The following is a 20,204-nucleotide window of genomic DNA, read 5'->3' as shown; positions in this document are numbered from 1 at the left end:
TTATCTCATTAGATTCCATTAATATAGTCTGGAGTTAAGAGTTTAGGTCTAGTGGCCAGATGGCCAGACTGCCTGGGTTCAGAGTTAGGCCTGTAACCTTGGCTAAGTTATTTGATCTTTTTGTGCCTCAGTAATCTCATCAGGACTTTATAGGGTGGTGAGTATTAAATGAGTTGATAGGTGTGAAACATTTATAATTCAGCCTGACACACATAATAAACTCTCAATAAACGATTGCTGCTTTAAGTATCATTCCACCATCTCTGTGAGGTGGGTAGATCCGATTATAACAATTTCTATATTATAGATTAGGAACATGAAGCCCAATGATGTGAAGAGATTTACCCAAGACAGATTCAGATTAGAGCAAGTCTATTGGATTCCTCTTTCCATTTATCTGGCATTGTTGCTGGGATTAGGGAGTGAGTGGGAGGTAATGGTACGCCGTCTCCCACCCCCAACCAACACACACTATTAGGACAGTATATGGGGGTGCACACAAATACTGACCCTTGGTGGGAAGGAAAACACTGAAGTAGGACAGTTATCTTGTGAATTACACTTGGCTTCTGTCTGGGGAAGTGACTTTCCAGTTTTTACTTTATCCAAATCCTGAACAAAATATGTCTGGTGTGGCAGTGTTAATCTGACTTTTGTTAGAATTTAATTACGATGTTGATGAATGTGGAAGAGAACATACCACCTGTATGTAATATGCATGATAAATTATATTCATTATTTCTGGATTCATTTGCTGATCTCACAAGAGATTTGCCATCATTCTCAAGGTATTTAGAAATTTCTTACTAGTGGTCAGCTATATTCTTCTTTGACTTCTTTTTACAGCAGTACATAGTCTGGATTGTTACACCAACTATTAAAGCCAATCGTATTCCAAGCAATGCCACTACTAAAATCAGATCCGGAGTACTCCAGAGTTGGTCACATTTGGTCCCCATGTACCCATAATTTTTCCACTGACTTCTGAAATTTGGACATCTACATAGAGAGAAATAGAAAAAGCTCACATATTAGGAAAAAACAAATGGTCTCCCTTGAATGAATCAAACATTTCATTGTTACTCAACCATCACATTTCTCCTTAAGACCTTCAAGAGTTTTATGTTGTCCCATTTCCCACCTGAACAAGCACTCTAAAGCCTACAGGTTTTAACACACTGAGTCAGCATGCAGAAGGCTGACAAGATTTCCCAATCATTAGGCAATGAAGTTGTGGCACGTATGAAGAAAAATAAGGCTCACCCACAAGGGCTGTCTCAAGACTGTTTTTAAAATTGTCAGCATTTTGCCTACGGCTTATACCTGTATTCACTTTGGCTACACTAGTTCTATCACTGCTCTGAAGAGGTCGAAGAGGCCTAGGCTTCCAGTTCCATACCTGCAATCTGAGTGTTTCCTCGCACCTACTCCTACAGCAATGAATGTAGGTTAACAGACTAACTTGGCCAGTCTGTAGCAAATGCAAGAAGAAACATGAAAAGATGAGAAAAGACTGCCAGCAAAATCTACCTGCCCCCATCTTTCCCACGATTCCAGATTTTCCTCCTATATTTTATAGAAATAAATGACTCATATATGAACTTCTAGTGTTTTTGTGAAACCTTGAGACCCTGCCAAATAATATGAATGTGGTTCTCTGATGCATATACTGAAAACTGAGATGGCATACATCACATAGAAATGTCGATGTATTTTTTTTTACTTTTTTATTTTTATTTTTATTTATTTTTATTATTATACTTTAAGTTTTAGGGTATATGTGCACAATGTGCAGGTTAGTTACATATGTATACATGTGCCATGCTGGTGTGCTGCACCCATTAACTCATCATTTAGCATTAGCTATATCTCCTAATGCTATCCCTCCCCGCTACCCCCACCCCACAACAGTCCCCAGAGTGTGATATTCCCCTTCATGTGTCCATGTGTTCTCATTGTTCAATTCCCACCTATGAGTGAGAACATGTGGTGTTTGCTTTTTTGTCCTTGTGAAAGTTTACTGAGAATGATGATTTCCAATTTCATCCATGCCCCTACAAAGGACATGAACTCATCATTTTTCATGGCTGCATAGTATTCCATGGTGTATATATGCCACATTTTCTTAATCCAGTCTATCATTGTTGGACATTTGGGTTGGTTCCAAGTCTTTGCTATTGTGAATAGTGCCGCAATAAACATACGTGTGCATGTGTCTTTAAAGCAGCATGATTTATAGTCCTTTGGGTATATACCCAGTAATGGGATGGCTGGGTCAAATGGTATTTCTAGTTCTAGATCCCTGAGGAATCGCCACACTGACTTCCACAATGGTTGAACTAGTTTACAATCCCACCAGCAGTGTAAAAGTGTTCCTATTTCTCCACATCCTCTCCAGCACCTGTTGTTTCCTGACTTTTTAATGATTGCCATTCTAACTGGTGTGAGATGGTATCTCATTGTGGTTTTGATTTGCATTTCTCTGATGGCCAGTGATGGTGAGCATTTTTTTATGTGTCTTTTGGCTGCATAAATGTCTTCTTTTGAGAAGTGTCTGTTCATGTCCTTCGCCCACTTTTTGATGGGATTGTTTGTTTTTTTCTTGTAAATTTGTTTGAGTTCATTGTAGAGTCTGGATATTAGCCCTTTGTCAGATGAGTAGGTTGCGAAAATTTTCTCCCATTTTGTAGGTTGCCTGTTCACTCTGATGGTAGTTTCTTTCGCTGTGCAGAAGCTCTTTAGTTTAATTAGATCCCATTTGTCAATTTTGGCTTTTGTTGTCATTGTTTTTGGTGTTTGAGACGTGAAGTCCTTGCCCATGCCTATGTCCTGAATGGTATTGCCTAGGTTTTCTTCTAGGGTTTTTATGGTTTTAGGTCTAACATTTAAGTCTTTAATCCATCTTGAATTGATTTTTGTATAAGGTGTAAGGAAGGGATCCAGTTTCAGCTTTCTACATATGGCTAGCCAGTTTTCCCAGCACCATATATTAAATAGGGAATTCTTTCCCCATTGCTTGTTTTTCTCAGGTTTGTCAAAGATCAGATGGTTGTAGATATGCGGCATTATTTCTGAGGGCTCTGTTCTGTTCCATTGGTCTATATCTCTGTTTTGGTACTGGTACCATGCTGTTTTGGTTACTGTAGCCTTGTAGTATAGTTTGAAGTCAGGTAGCATGATGCCTCCAGCTTTGTTCTTTTGGCTTAGGATTGACTTGGCAATGCGGGCTCCTTTTTGGTTCCATATGAACTTTAAAGTAGTTTTTTCGAATTCTGTGAAGAAAGTCATTGGTAGGTTGATGGGAATGGCATTGAACCTATAAATTACCTTGGGCAGTATGGCCATTTTCATGATATTGATTCTTCCTACCCATGAGCATGGAATGTTCTTCCATTTGTTTGTATCCTTTTTTATTTCCTTGAGCACCGGTTTGTAGTTCTCCTTGAAGAGGTCCTTCATGTCCCTTGTAAGTTGGATTCCTAGGTATTTTATTCTCTTTGAAGCAATTGTGAATGGGAGTTCACTCATGATTTGGCTCTCCGTTTGTCTGTTATTGGTGTATAAGAATGCTTGTGATTTTTGCAACTTGATTTTGTATCCTGAGACTTTGCTGAAGTTGCTTATCAGCTTAAGGAGATTTTGGGCTGAGACGATGGGGTTTTCTAGATATACAATCATGTCATCTGCAAACAGGGACAATTTGACTTCCTCTTTTCCTAATTGAATGCCCTTTATTTCCTTCTCCTGCCTGATTGCCCTGGCCGGAACTTCCAACACTGTGTTGAATAGGAGTGGTGAGAGAGGGCATCCCTCTCTTGTGCCAGTTTTCAAAGGGAATGCTTCCAGTATTTGTCCATTCAGTATGATATTGGCTGTGGGTTTGTCATAGATAGCTCTTATTATTTTGAGATACGTCCCATCAATACCTAATTTATTGAGAGTTTTTAGCATGAAGCGTTGTTGAATTTTGTCAAACGCCTTTTCTGCATCTATTGAGATAATCATGTGGTTTTTGTCTTTGGTTCTGTTTATATGCTGGATTATGATTATTGATTTTCATATGTTGAACCAGCCTTGCATCCCAGGGATGAAGCCCACTTGATCATGGTGGATAAGCTTTCTGATGAGCTGCTGGATTCAGTTTGCCAGTATTTTATTGAGGATTTTTGCATCAATGTTCATCAAGGATATTGGTCTAAAATTCTCTTTTTTGGTTGTGTCTCTGCCCGGCTTTGGTATCAGGATGATGCTGGCCTCATAAAATGAGTTAGGGAGGATTCCCTCTTTTTCTATTGATTGTAATAGTTTCAGAAGGAATGGTACCAGTTCCTCCTTGTACCTCTGGTAGAATTCAGCTGTGAATCCATCTGGTCCTGGACTCTTTTTGGTTGGTAAGCTATTGATTATTGCCACAATTTCAGAGCCTATTATTGGTCTATTCAGAGATTCTGCTTCTTCCTGGTTTATTCTTGGGAGAGTGTATGTGTCGAGGAATTTATCCATTTCTTCTAGATTTTCTAGTTTATTTGCGTAGAGGTGTTTGTAGTATTCTCTGATGGTAGTTTGTATTTCTGTGGGATCGGTGGTGATATCCCCTTTATCATTTTTTATTGCGTCTATTTCATTCTTCTCTCTTTTCTTCTTTATTAGTCTTGCCAGCAGTCTATCAATTTTTTTGATCCTTTCAAAAAATCAGCTCCTGGATTCATTAATTTTTTGAAGGGTTTTTTGTATTTCTATTTCTTTCGGTTCTGTTCTGATTTTAGTTATTTCTTGCCTTCTGCTAGCTTTTGAATGTGTTCACTCTTGCTTTTCTAGTTCTTTTAACTGTGATGTTAGGGTGTCAATTTTAGATCTTTCCTGCTTTCTCTTGTGGGCATTTAGTGCTATAAATTTCCCTCTACACACTGCTTTGAATGTGTCCCAGAGATTCTGGTATGTTGTGTCTTTGTTCTCGTTGGTTTCAAAGAACATCTTTATTTCTGCCTTCATTTCGTTGTGTACCCAGTAGTCATTCAGGAGCAGGTTGTTCAGTTTCCATGTAGTTGAGCAGTTTTGAGTGAGTTTCTTAATCCTGAGTTCTAATTTGATTGCACTGTGGTCTGAGAGACAGTTTGTTATAATTTCTGTTCTTTTACATTTGCTGAGGAGAGCTTTACTTCCAACTATGTGGTCAATTTTGGAATAGGTGTGGTGTGTTGCTGAAAAAATGTATATTCTGTTGATTTGGGGTGGAGAGTTCTGTAGATGTATATTAGGTCTGCTTGATGCAGAGCTGAGTTCAATTCCTGGATATCCTTGTTAACTTTCTGTCTCATTGATCTGTCTAATGTTGACAGTGGGGTGTTAAAGTCTCCCATTATTATTTTATGGGAGTCTAAGACTCTTTGTAGGTCACTCAGGACTTGCTTTATGAATCTGGGTGCTCCTGTATTGGGTGCATATATATTTAGGATAATTAGCTCTTCTTGTTGAATTGATCCCTTTACCATTATGTAATGGCCTTCTTTGTCTCTTTTGATCTTTGTTGGTTTAAAGTCTGTTTTATCAGAGACTAGGATTGCAACCTCTCCCTTTTTTTGTTTTCCATTTGCTTGGTAGATCTTCCTCCATCCTTTTATTTTGAGCCTATGTGTGTCTCTGCATGTGAGATGGGTTTCCTGAATACAGCACACTGATGGGTCTTGACTCTTTATGCCGTTTGCCATTCTGTGTCTTTTCATTGGAGCATTTAGTCCATTTACATTTAAAGTTAATATTGTTATGTGTGAATTTGATCCTGTCATTATGATGTTAGCTGGTTATTTTGCTCGTTAGTTGATGCAATTTCTTCCTAGCCTTGATGGTCTTTACAATTTGGCATGATTTTGCAGTGGCTGGTACAAGTTGTTCCTTTCCATGTTTAGTGCTTCCTTCAGGAGCTCTTTTAGGGCAGGCCTGGTGGTGACAAAATCACTCAGCATTTGCTTGTCTGTAAAGTATTTTATTTCTCCTTCACTTATGAAGCTTAGTTTGGCTGGATATGAAATTCTGGGTTGAAAATTCTTTTCTTTAAGAATGTTGAATATTGGCCTCCACTCTCTTCTGGCTTGTAGAGTTTCTGCCGAGAGATCCGCTGTTAGTCTGATGGGCTTCCCTTTGTGGGTAACCCGACCTTTTTCTCTGGCTGCCCTTAACATTTTTTCCTTCATTTCAACTTTGGTGAATCTGACAATTATGTGTCTTGGAGTTGCTCTTCTCGAGGAATATCTTTGTGGCGTTCTCTGTATTTCCTGAATCTGAATGTTGGCCTGCCTTGCTAGATTAGGGAAGTTCTCCTGGATAATGTCCTGCAGAGTGTTTTCCTACTTGGTTCCATTCTCCCCGTCACTTTCAGGTACACCGATCAGATGTAGATTTGGTCTTTTCACATAGTCCCATATTTCTTGGAGGCTTTGTTCGTTTCTTTTTTCTCTAAACTTCCCTTCTGGCTTCCTTTCATTCATTTCATCTTCCATCACTGATACCCTTTCTTCCAGTTGATCGCATTGGCTCCTGAGGCTTCTGCATTCTTCACGTATTTCTCGAGCCTTGGCTTTCAGCTCCATCAGCTCCTTTAAGCACTTCTCTGTATTGGTTATTCTAGTTATACATTCTTCTAAATTTTTTTCAAAGTTTTTAACTTCTTTGCCTTTGGTTTGAATTTCCTCCTGTAGCTTGGAGTAGTTTGATCGTCTGAAGCCTTCTTCTCTCAACTCATCAAAGTCATTCTCCGTCCAACTCTGTTCCATTGCTGGTGAGGAACTGCATTCCTTTGGAGGAGGAGAGGTGCTCTGCTTTTTAGAGTTTCCAGTTTTTCTTCTCTGTTTTTTCCCCATCTTTGTGGTTTTAATCTACTTTTGGTCTCTGATGATGGTGATGTACAGATGGGTTTTTGGTGTGGATGTCCTTTCTGTTTGTTAGTTTTCCTTCTAACAGACAGGACCCTCAGCTGCAGGTCTGTTGGAGTTTGCTAGAGGTCCACTCCAGACCCTGTTTCCCTGGGTATCAGCAGCGGTGGCTGCAGAACAGCAGATTTTTGTGAATCACGAATGCTCCTGTCTGATCGTTCCTCTGGAAGTTTTGTCTCAGAGGAGTACCTGGCTGTGTGAGGTTTCAGTCTGCCCCTACTAGGGGGTGCCTCCTAGTTAGGCTGCTCGGGGGTCAGGGGTCAGGGACCCACTTGAGGAGGCAGCCTGCCCTTTCTCAGATCTCCAGCTGCATGCTGGGAGAACCACTGCTCTCTTCAAAGCTGTCAGACAGGGACATTTAAGTCTGCAGAGGTTACTGCTGTCTTTTTGTTTGTCTGTGCCCTGCCCCCAGAGGTGGAGCCTACAGAGTCAGGCAGGCCTCCTTGAGCTGTGGTGGGCTCCACCCAGTTGGAGCTTCCAGGCTGCTTTGTTTACCTAAGCAAGCCTGGGCAATGGCGGGCACCCCTCCCCCAGCCTTGCTGTCGCCTTTCAGTTTGATCTCAGACTGCTGTGCTAGCAATCAGCAAGACTCCGTGGGCATAGGACCCTCTGAGCCATGTGTGGGATATAATCTCCTGGTGTGCCATTTTTTAAGCCCGTCGGAAAAACACAGTATTACGGTGGGAGTGACCCGATTTTCCAGGTGCCGTCCATCACCCCTTTCTTTGGCTAGGAAAGGGAACTGCCTGACCCCTTGCACTTCCCAAGTGAGGCAATGCCTCGCTCTGCTTTGGCTCTCGCACGGTGCGCTGCACCCACTGTCCTGCGCCCACTGTCTGGTACTCCCTAGTGAGAAGAACCCGGTACCTCAGATGGAAATGCAGAAATCACCCATCTTCTGCGTCACTCACGCTGGGAGCTGTAGACCGGAGTTGTTCCTATTCGGCCATCTTGGCTGCCAGCCAGAAATGTCCATGTATTTATGGAGAGGGAGAATATGACTTTCCCAAATTCCCCAATGGGAGTGACTACTGGCAAGAATTGTTCATATAGTATCTTTAGAGAGTGCTTCATTGCCTCCTGCAGAATTTTTATCAGGTTACCCCATCGAACAGTAAATGTCAGATCCTAAGTAAGGTACTCCTAGTATGTGTTATTCCAATAAACAGTAGTCCCCACTTATTCACAGGTGATAGATTCCAGGACTCCCAGTGGATACTTGAAATTGCAGATAGTACTGAACCCTATATGCACTATGATTTTTCCTATACATACATACCTATGATAAAGTTTATTTTTTTAAATTTTTAATTTTTGTGGGCACATAGGAGATGTATGTATTTATAGAGTACATGAGCTATTCTGATACAGGAATGCAATCCATATTCATCATATCAGGGTAAATGGGGTGTCCATCACCTCAATCATTTATCCTTTCTTTGTGTTACCAATAATCTAATTATACTCTTAATTATTTTTAAATGGACAATAAATTATCATTGGCTGTAGTCATCCTGTTAATTTATAAATTGGACATAGTAAGAGATTAACAAGAATAACAATTGGTAAAATAGAGTAATTATAAGAATATACTGTAGGCTGGGCACAGTGGCTCACGCCTGTAATCCCAGCACTTTGGGAGGTCGAGGCAGGCAGATCACAAGGTCAGGAGATCGAGATCAGCCTGGCTAACACACAGTGAAACCCCGTCTCTACTAAAAGTACAAAAAAATTGCCAGGCGTGGTGGCGGGCGCCTGTAGTCCCAACTGCTCGGGAGGCTGAGGCAGGAGAATGGTGTGAACCCGGGAGGCGGAGCTTGCAGTGAGCCGAGATCGTGCCACTGCACTCCAGCCCGGGCGACAGAGCGAGACTCTGTCTCAAAAAAAAAAAAAAAAAAAGAATATACTGTAATAAATGTTATGTGAATGTGGTCTCTTATAAAATATCTTACTGTATGTAGTATTTTCAGATCGTGGTACCACAGGTAACTGAAACCACAGAAAGTGAAACTGCAAATAAGGGGGACTACTATATTATGGCATACTGTCATAGCTGACATGAAAAGATCGGTTAGGTGATTACTATAATCTTTCATAGCTATGACTGTCTAGGATTCTGTAAGAAAATGTGTCTACCAGCTTCAAATAGGTGGTACTCTACTTAAAAGGATGTGGCTTTTAATATGTAATACACTGTCATTTATTGGAGGTCAAAGTATATTTTTCAAATATATCTTATTCATACTCATAGATTTCTTCCTGGAAAAGGACTTTCACAAGAGTATATTTCTCATTTAGCCTAGGAATGAATCACAAAAAATGGCCTATTATACAGTAATATTTCACTCATTCAACAAGATTTATTGGGCACCTAGTATGTGCCAAGTACTATTCCAGTCATTTGATAGGTAATCATGGTTAAAACAAAGATCTATGTTTTTAAATAGCTTACAATATACAAGAGAAAGACAGACATAAAAATAAGCATAATTAGTAAATTTGACAAGATGCACAGTACCCAAAGATAGGGTCAACATAAATACTGGGTTGCTAGGACATTTCCAGTTTATGCCTGTTGTCCCAGAATAATTATTAATAATGCTCTCTTCATTCCCAATGTGCACTAATTTAGACAGATAGATTAAATAGTCAATCTACTAGTAGGCCACTAAGGGTAGCAGGCAGCTCAGCCACATCTCTTGCTCTCTTTTTTATTTTATTTTATTTTATTTATTTATTTATTTTTTGAGACAGGGCCTAGCTCTGTCACCCAGGCTGGATTGCAATGGTGCAATCACGGCTCATGCAGCATCTACCTCCCAGACTCAAGTAATCCTCCCACTTCAGCCCCCCAAGTACCTGGGATTATAGTTGTGCACCACCACACTTGGCTCTTTTATTATTATTATTTTATATTTTGAAGAGACTGGGTCTCACTGTGTTGCCCAGGCTGGTCTTGAACTTCTGAGCTCAAGAGACCCAGCTGTCTCAGCCTCCTGAGTAGCTGGGATTACAGGCATATGCCACTGCACCCAGACAGCCCCAACTCTTAATGATGTTTTGATAATTTCAAGAAAACTGTGGAGAGTCATTTTGCCCAGGATATGGCTGCAGTGTCTCCTCCCTGATCTGAACTGAGAAAAAGTTTTCTAAAGTCTGAAACTCAGTAGGAACCTTTCTTACGAGTCAAGTCACGGGACCTATAAACATGCACAGAAACTGCAATTCCAAGAAAAGGAAAACTATTTTAACCTTCCTCCAGCCTAAACACAAAGAAGAGATTCCATGGAGTCAGAGTTCAGATTGCCTGAATCCCAGGTCTCTGAGTATCCGAGTATGTTTGGGGATGGAGGTGATAGGCAAGAAGGGGAAGTTTCTTTGATGAGATTAGGTACGTAGAATCCAAAAGGAAGCTGTTTGCCCTTTGTAGAGCGTATTTTTTTCCTAATGTAAAATATGACACACTGATTCTACTACATAAACATATTGCTAAAAGGAGTGAAAAGGCAACATCAGAAAATATAACACAGTTTTTAGGTAAAAACATAGTACAGTACTTTAAAAGTTTGACTTACACCTTTAAATATGGAAACAACTTCACTGGGCCAAAATGCTCCACTGAACATTCAACTACCCAACATTCCAAAAGTGCCCACCAGAATTACTATGTCAAATGGTGCTGTTTAGAGAAATTTAAGTCACATCTGTTTTCAATAGCCAATATTTAGAAAAAAAAGTTGTACTTCTTGGCTTGGCAAAGATTTTATGCTGTTTCATAGACAGGTATGATTATACCACTTATTTCTTTGGCCATTTCTTTCCTTTTACATGGATTCACATGGTTTTTATTATATCATGTAAGTACATATTTGTATTGAATACATTGCAGGTTGAAAATTTTCTTAAAAATATAGTACAACATTTATATATTCTAAGAAACAGTGTTAAATATAAGTAGCCTAAAACAATTACTAATATTGACACAAGTAAAAATTTTAGTTACTGGTCCATAGAATTTTTCATATTTATCTCAGAGATCAGAGACAAACATGTTATCTTTAAGAGGAAATAATTATTTATCTCTTCTAAAAATAATCACCTTTTAAAAAAACAGATACTTTCAGGTTTGTGAATTTTAAACAACAGAACCTTTGCTTGTAATACTGTCTAGTTATTTAGCTTAGATACTACAAAGCATTGATTCCCTCTCTAATTAAAGCATAATTAATTATTTATATCTTTAACCTATAGAAATAAAGCAACTAAAATTTTTCTTACGTTATTCACAATGTACAGTCAGAAAACACCAAGAGATGAACAGAATTCAAGACAGTATAAACAAGTGATCCACCATCATGAGAGTAAGATAGAAGAAGGCAGTCTTGTCAACTACATTTAAAGACTGCTGCAATTAGGAGAGGCAATCAGCAGAGATTGTGAATGGTTTATATAGGAGATAAGGGACCATGGATTTTGAACTTGTTCCTTACAGCATGTATAAATTACCAGTTAACTTTTTGGTTGTACACTTGTCAGATCCCCATATCTATACTTCCTGTATATGGAACATGCACGAATTGTGTATGAGTTGTATACCACTTGAGTTCAGTCATAGCTATTTATTATTTCCAAGAACTATTTGTTCATCTTTGTACTAAGGTTCATGTTTTATTATTTGCCAAAGTTAAACCTTTGCTTGAAACATATTGCTACTAATACATTTTCCAACCCTGCTCATAACCAGAGATCTCTGACCTTACAGCCACCAAGAGTGCTGAACAATCATCTGAGGACATCATTGGGTATCACTGGCAAAGAGAAGAGATGAAGAAAAGATAAGAGAAAGAAATGAAAGTGGAAGAGGGCAGAAAAAGAGAAACAAAAGTTAGGAGAGTTTTCAGGAGGAGAAAATAAAAAGAGAAGGAAGTATCCGGTAAGGAAACAAATACAGATGTAATCCAGTTGGGATACCAGGCTTTCATTAGGATATTCTCTCTCTTTTTCTCCTTAGATCCACATTTGTCAGGACGCCAATTCACCTAATCATATCTGCCATATATTTTCCATCTAAGTCACCTTGACAAGCTATCATTAACCTTGTAGCCCATGTGTGTCTCAGAATCCACTCTTCTCCCCACCTACTGGCATGTATATTTATTTTTATGTAAGTATTTCTGCTGGAATGTATCTATTATTGTACTTTATTCACCATTCTTCCTTTCTTGCCGCTAATAAAATTGCAGTTTCATGAGAGCTTCAGGTTGAACCTTCATGCCACCTGTTAATACAGATAATTTTTTATCTACCCAGCTTACCTTGACCTGGTATAATTTGTTTGCTTTCAACAACTCTACTTCAATTTTTTTTTTTTTTTTTTTGAGACGGAGTCTCGCTCTGTCACCCAGGCTGGAGTGCAGTGGTGTGATCTCGGCTCACTGCAAACTCCTCCTCCTGGGTTCACGCCATTCTCCTGCCTCAGCCTCCTGAGTAGCTGGGACTACAGGTGCCCGCCACCACGCCTGGCTAATTTTTTGTATTTTTAGTAGAGACGGGGTTTCACCGTGTTAGCCAGGATGGTCTCGATCTCCTAACCTCGTGATCCACCCGCCTCAGCCTCCCAAAGTGCTGGGATTACAGGCGTGAGCCACCGTGACCGGCCTCTACTTCAATTTCTAAAAAATGATCTCCTTGTTTTATAATATCATAGCAATAAAGTATGTACTTAATATTATTAGGTTGGTGTCAAAGTAATTGCAGTTTTTGCAATTATTTTTAATGGCAAAACAGTAATTACTTTGGCACCAACCTAATATTAGTACAATATTATGAAAATATACATGCACATTTTTGGAAAACAGGCATTTTTGTTTATTTGTTTTTATTATGGTAAGAGACAATTATTTGAGTACTTAGTAAGAAATAAGATACAAAAGGTTATAAATCATAGATAGACTCTAATTCTTTATCTAAGCTCCACATGAATTCCCTCTACAAAAATCCATTGGTTTTTGACAGGAGGCTGAGTATCTCTTGATTCAGAATTTATATATTATTATTGTAATTATTATTGTTGTTATTGTAAACTGAAGCACTCTACTTAAACATTTTGGTGATATGTGTTTCAAACCTTCTGGAAACAACCAGCTCTGTCAGAAATATACTTCTTTCTATTAAACCAAATTCTATTTTCCTGAAACTTCCAGCCAATATGGAGCAAATTCACTGTGACACACTTAGAAAGTCCTACCATATGGTGAGACTTCAGAAATACAGTAGCATCAAGACTATCAGACTGACAAGTCATAGGAAGGCAACATTTCAGCTTACACATCCAATATACTATGGGTGTAGTTAATATTGCCTTTCTTCATCTATATCCTTTCTAAGACATTAAGGTTAGCTGTAAATTATCTATGTGAAGCACATAATGGTGGTTACCTATCTAACAACATATTGCCCAATAAACACCTTTCTTCTCCCAACAGAGGCTGGGAGTGTTAATTACTGTTATCTCAGCCTGTCTTGCAGCTAGGAGTGGCCACATGGAACAATTCTAGCCAATGAGACATAAGGGGAAGTTTGCTGGGGTTTCTCAGAAAGTTTCTTCTGTAAAAAAGGAAAGGGCAGCCTTCCCTTGCAGCCCGTTTCTGCCTGCTTTGCATACAGCTGTGTCATGATGTGATGCTTGGAATGGCTGCAGTCATCTTGCAACCCTGAGAAGAATCATCCCAATAAACTGGAGGTTCCAGAGCGGAAAGATGGGGAAAAAAATAGGGTCCTTGATAACCTCAGTGAACTGATGAATCAAGCCTGGGACTGCCTAACTTAAGACTTCTTGTTATGTTAGATTTATTAATAAATCTTTGCTGTTTAAAATATGTTTAGTTGGGTGTTCTCTTACTTGCAGCCAAAAGTATTCTAACTGACAAACCATGTTAATTAAAGGGACAATAATATGGATCAACCAAAATGCCTTTGAAAAAAATTCTAGGGATATAACGTAAATATTCTGTATTGTACACATTGGGAACAGTAGCTAGCAACCTGTTAATCTGATGCATGAAACAGGACACAATTAAATCCAAGAAGGTTAACAATGGATTCTAAATTTTGAATTGATTGTATAAGGGGGAATTCAGTGTGGACTGCAATTAAAGTATAATCAGATATAATAGATAAGTGTATTTAAATAATTCATTAAAACTAATCTTATAATAACAAGAGTCCATCCAGATGAACTAGGATATATTTGTCTGATCTACATATGGCCAAACATATTTCAAAGGGAGAAAAAAATTACCTTAATTCTGCCACTTGCTAACTGTGTGGCCTTGGGAAGGTTACCTAATCTCTCTGCGCTTCAGTTTCCTCTTTTGAAAAGTAGAAATTAAAATATAATACCACCCTCTTAGGGTTGTTATGGGGATTAGACAAGTAAAACACTTACCTGGCACATAGTAAGTGCTCAGTAAGTGTGGTTACTATTATTATTTATTATTTTATCACATAAACATAGTTCAAATAAAAACTCAGAAAAAAATGTGGTCATTTAGGTGAGCAGGACATGACACAATTTTAGCTTTCATCCTTGAATGAGTTGGAAAAAATCAGGCAAGAAATGTGTAGATTGTTAATGGAAGTAGGGGTTAATTTAAAAGTGTTAGATTGGTTCAAACGTAATTGCTGTTTTTGCCATTAATATACCAATCTAATAGTTTGGATTTAAGTTCAAAAACATAACAAACTAATAGCAGTTACATTTAGGAGGATAGTGACTGAGAGTTGGCAAGAAGGGGACACTGGGGTGCTAATAATGTTCTGGTTCTTGATCTAGGTACTAGTTACATGGGCTTGCTCACTGTGTGAAGATTTATCTAACTGTGCATTTATGATACTTTTCTGAATGTAATACTTTAGTAAAAATGTTTTTAAAAGGCAGGTTGGGGTGTTCATAGAAATAGTGTAAATCTACTGTAAAATAAAGTCAGATTCTTATCTTGAAAAAGGCATAGTATACTTTATCTGTTTATGGACAAAGACAAATTCATAAATAATGAGCCATAAGAAAATGAGATTAATCTGAGGGCTCTTTCTGAGATTTACGAAGATTTCTCAGGACAGTGTAATGAGGAACTAAGCTTGTGTTCCTCTCTTCAGAGACTGAACTAAGCTCAGTGAACCTTGACATTATCATCATGGCCTTAAATGAATTCTTGCTCAGAAAAGGAAAAGATTTATGGTAGGGTTAAGTATATAGACTCCAGAGCCCAAGACTTTGGGTTCATATCTCTTGACTCCCCCATTTACTAGCTGTATATTTCAGTTTCTCCATCTGTAAAATGAGAATAACAGAGCATGTACCTCAGTGGGTTACTGTGATAATAATATGAGTTCTATATATCAACTCATATTTTTATCACAATAACCCAATGAGGTTGTGTATAGATATGTACCCAATTTACGTATATGATAAATACATATACATATATACATGTGTGTATTTACCACATTGCTTGGCACATAGATGCTATAAAAGTATCAGCTGTTATTATAGATTCTAGGCTCCTCTCCATTTAAATACTTTATCCCAAATGTTGAGGGACTCTGGTAGGATTAAGGCTCCATCCTGGCCTCCAAACTGTGATTTATTGAAGTGAAAGTCTCCTTATGATGGTGGTCAGCAAACGGCTAGAAAATTCTGCATAGAACAGTAGAAACAGATTCACATGAATCAGGCAAGCCAAAGATCATCTGAACATTTGTACTGAAAGGAATAATAGTAAAAAAGTAATAATAATATTTTCAATGATAATAATAACTTGTACATTGGCTCCCATCTCATTTCTTCTTGCCTACTTAAGGACTTTGCTGCAGAAAATCTTCATTTCTCTCCTGCATTAGAATTTTCAGCTTTCCATTGGATCATTCTCATCAATAAATATGCTCTGATTTCCTTAATCTCCAAAACAAAAAATATTTGCCCCATATCTTCCTTCAGCTATTTTTCTTTTCTCTACTCCCATTCACAGCAAAACTCCTCAAAAGAAATGCTGTTTCCAATATTTCTTCCCTATTCTATCTTGAACCCACTTCAGTCAAACTTTTTCGTTACCAATCTGCTCCTGTTATGCAAAGAAATAAAAGCCCAGATTAATTTAGCTGGAGCAGAAACCACTGGAGTCAATAACTGGTAGGAACACCTAAATGGTGATTGACAAATTGCTATAAGCTGAGAATGGACCTGCTTGGGAGTTAAAAACAAAAACAAAAACAAAAAAAACTCCCGAGTCACATTCTTAGGGGGACTCTCACACTTTCAATACCTTACTACCAAATCAACAGGGCTGCAGTATAATAATAGTGGATCACAACTGTGAGAGCTGCAAGACTCAGACTCTATTTAAGGAGGCTCCAGGAAAACTCCCAACAGGGGAGACAAAACCAAGGTCACTAGGGAAAATTTTAGTTGTCGGTACCACAACTACAGCAGACACTAAGCACCTAACTCCTAGCCAGATAAACATAAAACCTCACACTCCTTTTATCTGATACATCATGTAAAAAATTACAAAGCATGCCAAAAGGCAGGGAAAATAGTCTGAAGAGACAAAGCACCAGAACAAGACTCAAATGTGGCAGAGACTTTGGAATTTTCAGACAGGAAATTTAAAATAAGCATGATTAATATGCTAAAGATTTTAATGGAAAAAGTGGACAATATACAGGAATAGATAGGTAATGTTAGCAGAGAGATGGAAACCCTAAGAAAGAATCAAAATGAAATGCTAGAAATCAAAACACTGTGACAGAAGTGAAGAATGTTTTTGATGCGCTCATTAGTAGACTGAACATGGCTGAGGAAAGAATCTGAGCTGAAAAATATCTCAGTAGAAACTTCCCAAACTGAAATGCAAAGAGAAAAAAAGAATTAAAAAAGTAGAATACCTAAGAACTGTCGGACAATTAAAAAGCTATGACATATGCATAATGGGAATACCAGAAGGAGTAGAAAGAAAGAAAAGAACAGAAGAAATATTTGAAGTGATAATGGCTGATAATTTTCTGAAGTTAATAGCAGACACCAAAACACAGATCCAGGAATCTCAGAGAATACTAAGCAGGATAAATACCAAAAACTCTATACCTAGATATATAATTTAAACTGCTGAAAATCAAAGACAAAGAGAAAATCTTGAAAGAAGCCAGAGTGGGGTAGAGGTGGGGTGGAGTGGAGTGGGAAAAGCTATTACAGTAATCAAAGAGAGACGGTGATAGTTCAAACTAGGGTGGTGGCAGTGTAGGTGGAGAAAAGTGGCTGGATTTGGGGTATATTTTGAAGATAAAGTTGTAGAATTTCCTAATGGATTGGAAATGGGATATAAGAATAGAGATGAAGAGCATGAAATATTCATTGCCCCCTAGCATCACTTTATCTTAGTCATCTCTTTCAATTATTACATTCACCTACTATTTCAGACTTTCACTACTCCAAATAAAAATTTTCATGGGGTAAAATTGGGGTTATGATGTAAGAACTGTTCCACTCCCTGGTCCTTACCATTCAGCCCCCAACTATGAACTTCTCTGCATTGGCGTTCATCCTTAACTCTTCCATTCCCATCTCAATGGAAGAGGTGTTTCCCAATCCTAACGAATCCCATTCTTCCATATGTGTTCCTGATCCCACGCTTTTCTGCCTCTTTGTGGTTCCTTTTCCATCGATTATTCCCCTCTTTTCTGAATCCTCAACCTCTTCCTTTCTGTTGGCTCCTTCCCAGTAGTATTTAAACATGTTCAAGTATTTTCAGTGACAGAGCGACAGACAGAGATGGGGAGAGGGGAGAGTTATCACTATTTATTGCCTTTTCTTTATAGCACAGCCTGTTGGAAGAGTAATAATCACTCATTGCCTATGCTCACTTATTTTTGCTGAAAATCTTTTAATAAATGCTACAGGGAGAAATTATATATAACGAGAAGGCAGGTACACTTTACTATTTGCTATGAGCTCCCAAAAGAAAATATTTGTGGGGCTGCCAAAGAAAATGTCCTTGGGCTTCCTCACTTCTTACTACTCCTCAGCCTACTGCATTTTTATTCCATTCCCTTCAGGCCACTGAAATTGAAACTGTATACACCAAGGTTATATATAACTTACTAGTTGCTAAATCCAGCAGGCACTTTTCCAACCTGATCTTCTGTGAACATTTGCAGCCTTTGACACTGGTGACAACTCCCTTCTGGAAACTCTCTGCTCCCTTAGATTCTGTGACATTACTGTCTTCCAGACTTTACCCATACCTCTATAGACAATATTTTCAGTCTTCTTCAGGTGCTCTTCTTCTTCCATTTATTCCATAAACATTGGGACTTCTTAGGACTATATCATTGGGGTTCTGATCTAAGTTTTTGTACTCTTTGTTGAGTAATCTCACTGTGATTATGTCTTCATCTATACTCTATAAAAATATTCTCAAATCTATCTCCAGTGTAGATATCCAACTGCTTAATGAACATCTCTGCTTGGAAATTTCAAAGACACCTAAAATTTTATATGACTGAAGCTGAACTCATAATCTTGTCTCCCTATCTATTCTTTCTCCTATATGCCATGTTTCATTAAATTGCACTCTCAACTATTCATGAAAGCCCAAAATCCAGGGGTCTTCCTCTGCCCTACGATCCCCCTCATCCTCACATGTATTAATAGTTGGTCACCAACTCTCCTCACTTCTACCTCCTAAATAACTCTTGAATTGTGCCCTTTTTCTTCCCTACCTCTACTGCTTTATTTCAGGAACTCATTATTATTATTGCTATAATTTACCTAGATTAAAACAACAACTCCTAACCGGTTTTGGCTCTTTCCTTTCTTCATTAGATTTATCTCTCTAGGCTGGGCACAGTAGCTCATGCCTATAATCCTAGCATTTTGCTAGGCCAAGGCAGATGGAACGCTTGAGCTCAGGAGTTTGAGACCAGCCTGAGCAACATGGTGAAACCCCATCTCTATGAAAAGTACAAAAAAATTACTCGAGCACGGTGGTGAGTGCCTATAGTCTCAGCTACTTCAGGTGCGGGGGTTGAGGGGGGAGGATCGCTTGAGTCTGGGAGGTCGAGGCTGTAGTGAGCCGAGATCATGCCACTGCACTCCAGCCTGGGTGACAGAGTGAGGCCCTGTCTCACACACACACACACAAGATTTATCTCACTCTTTTTTTTTTAATGAAAGCAAATGCATTTTATTTTATAAGTAACAAAATATAATTTATAATTAAATGCAGTACTTCTCAGAACCAAGGAGAGTGAATCAAGTATTGATTTTTGTTGTAATTTTCCCAACAAAATTGTAAGGCAGTATAACACACCCATTATTTCACATTTCACTTCTGCAGCACAAGACTATCACTTAGAAAATATTTGAAGTTTTTTTTTCTTCAACTTTGAAGTTCTGGGGTACATGTGCAGGATGTGCAGGTTTGTTACATAGGTAAACATGTGCCATGGTTGTTTGCTTCACAGATCAACCCATCAGCCAGGAATTAAGCCTAGCATTCATTAGCTATTCTTCCTGGTGCTCTCCCTACCCCCGTCCCCCACCGACAGGCCCCAGTGTGTGTTGTTTCCTGCCATGTGTCCATGTGCTCTCATTGTTCAGCTCCCACTTGTAAGTGAGAACATGCAGCATTTGGTTTTCTCTTCCTGCATTACTTTGCTGAGGATAACAGCTCCCAGCTCCATCCATGTCCCTGCAAAGGACATGATCTTGTTCCTTTTTGTGATTGCATAGTATTCCATGGGTTATCTCTCTAAAAGATAAAACTTATCATGTCACTGTTACTTTTAAATTATTTTGATGATTCTCAGTTGCCTTCAGGATAAATCCAAACATTTTAGCATGGCATACCAAGTCCTTTCAAGATCTAGCTACCACCTACCTCTTCAGCTTTATCTGTTGCTACTCCTTCCTCATACTCTAAGCATTGAAAACCTTACAGACCCCTGGCATCCTCCTCGCATTTTGTTATCTTCAGACTTTCATAAAAGCTTCTTTTACTACCTGGAATACATACCATTCTCATTTAACATGAATAACTTCTATTTCCCAACTAAAACTCAGCTCAGGAAGCTTCTTCCAGGAAGCTTACTTGATCTTTACTTTGAGATAGATATTCTTTCTGTTGCTCCTTTGGCACCCTCTGCATATCTCTAGCACAGCACTTACATTGACTTATATCTATATATAGGACTGCCTCTCCAACAATACTGAGACTC

At 38.6% G+C, this 20,204-nt stretch overlaps 1 protein-coding gene across 2 annotated transcripts in view; it reads left to right on the top strand.

The window, feature by feature from the left end:
• Window positions 1-20,204, top strand: part of SATL1 (spermidine/spermine N1-acetyl transferase like 1) — a 150,238-nt gene that overhangs the window by 88,774 nt on the left and 41,260 nt on the right. Inside the window, exons 5-6 of one of the 2 annotated variants that reach the window (XR_001337681.3) lie at window positions 11,692-11,862; window positions 11,941-13,753. The gene's annotated coding sequence lies outside the window, so the exon portion shown is untranslated. Of the gene's footprint in view, window positions 1-11,691; window positions 11,863-11,940; window positions 13,754-20,204 lie in introns of those variants that run through there. The other variant, XM_055106673.1, reaches the window with a different exon arrangement.

The sequence above is a fragment of the Pan paniscus genome, chromosome X, assembly GCF_029289425.2.
Source record: "Pan paniscus chromosome X, NHGRI_mPanPan1-v2.0_pri, whole genome shotgun sequence".
Classification (NCBI taxonomy): Eukaryota; Metazoa; Chordata; class Mammalia; order Primates; family Hominidae; genus Pan; species Pan paniscus.
The sequence above is the reverse complement of the archived record's forward strand: the minus strand, read 5'-3'. Positions and strand labels throughout refer to the sequence as shown.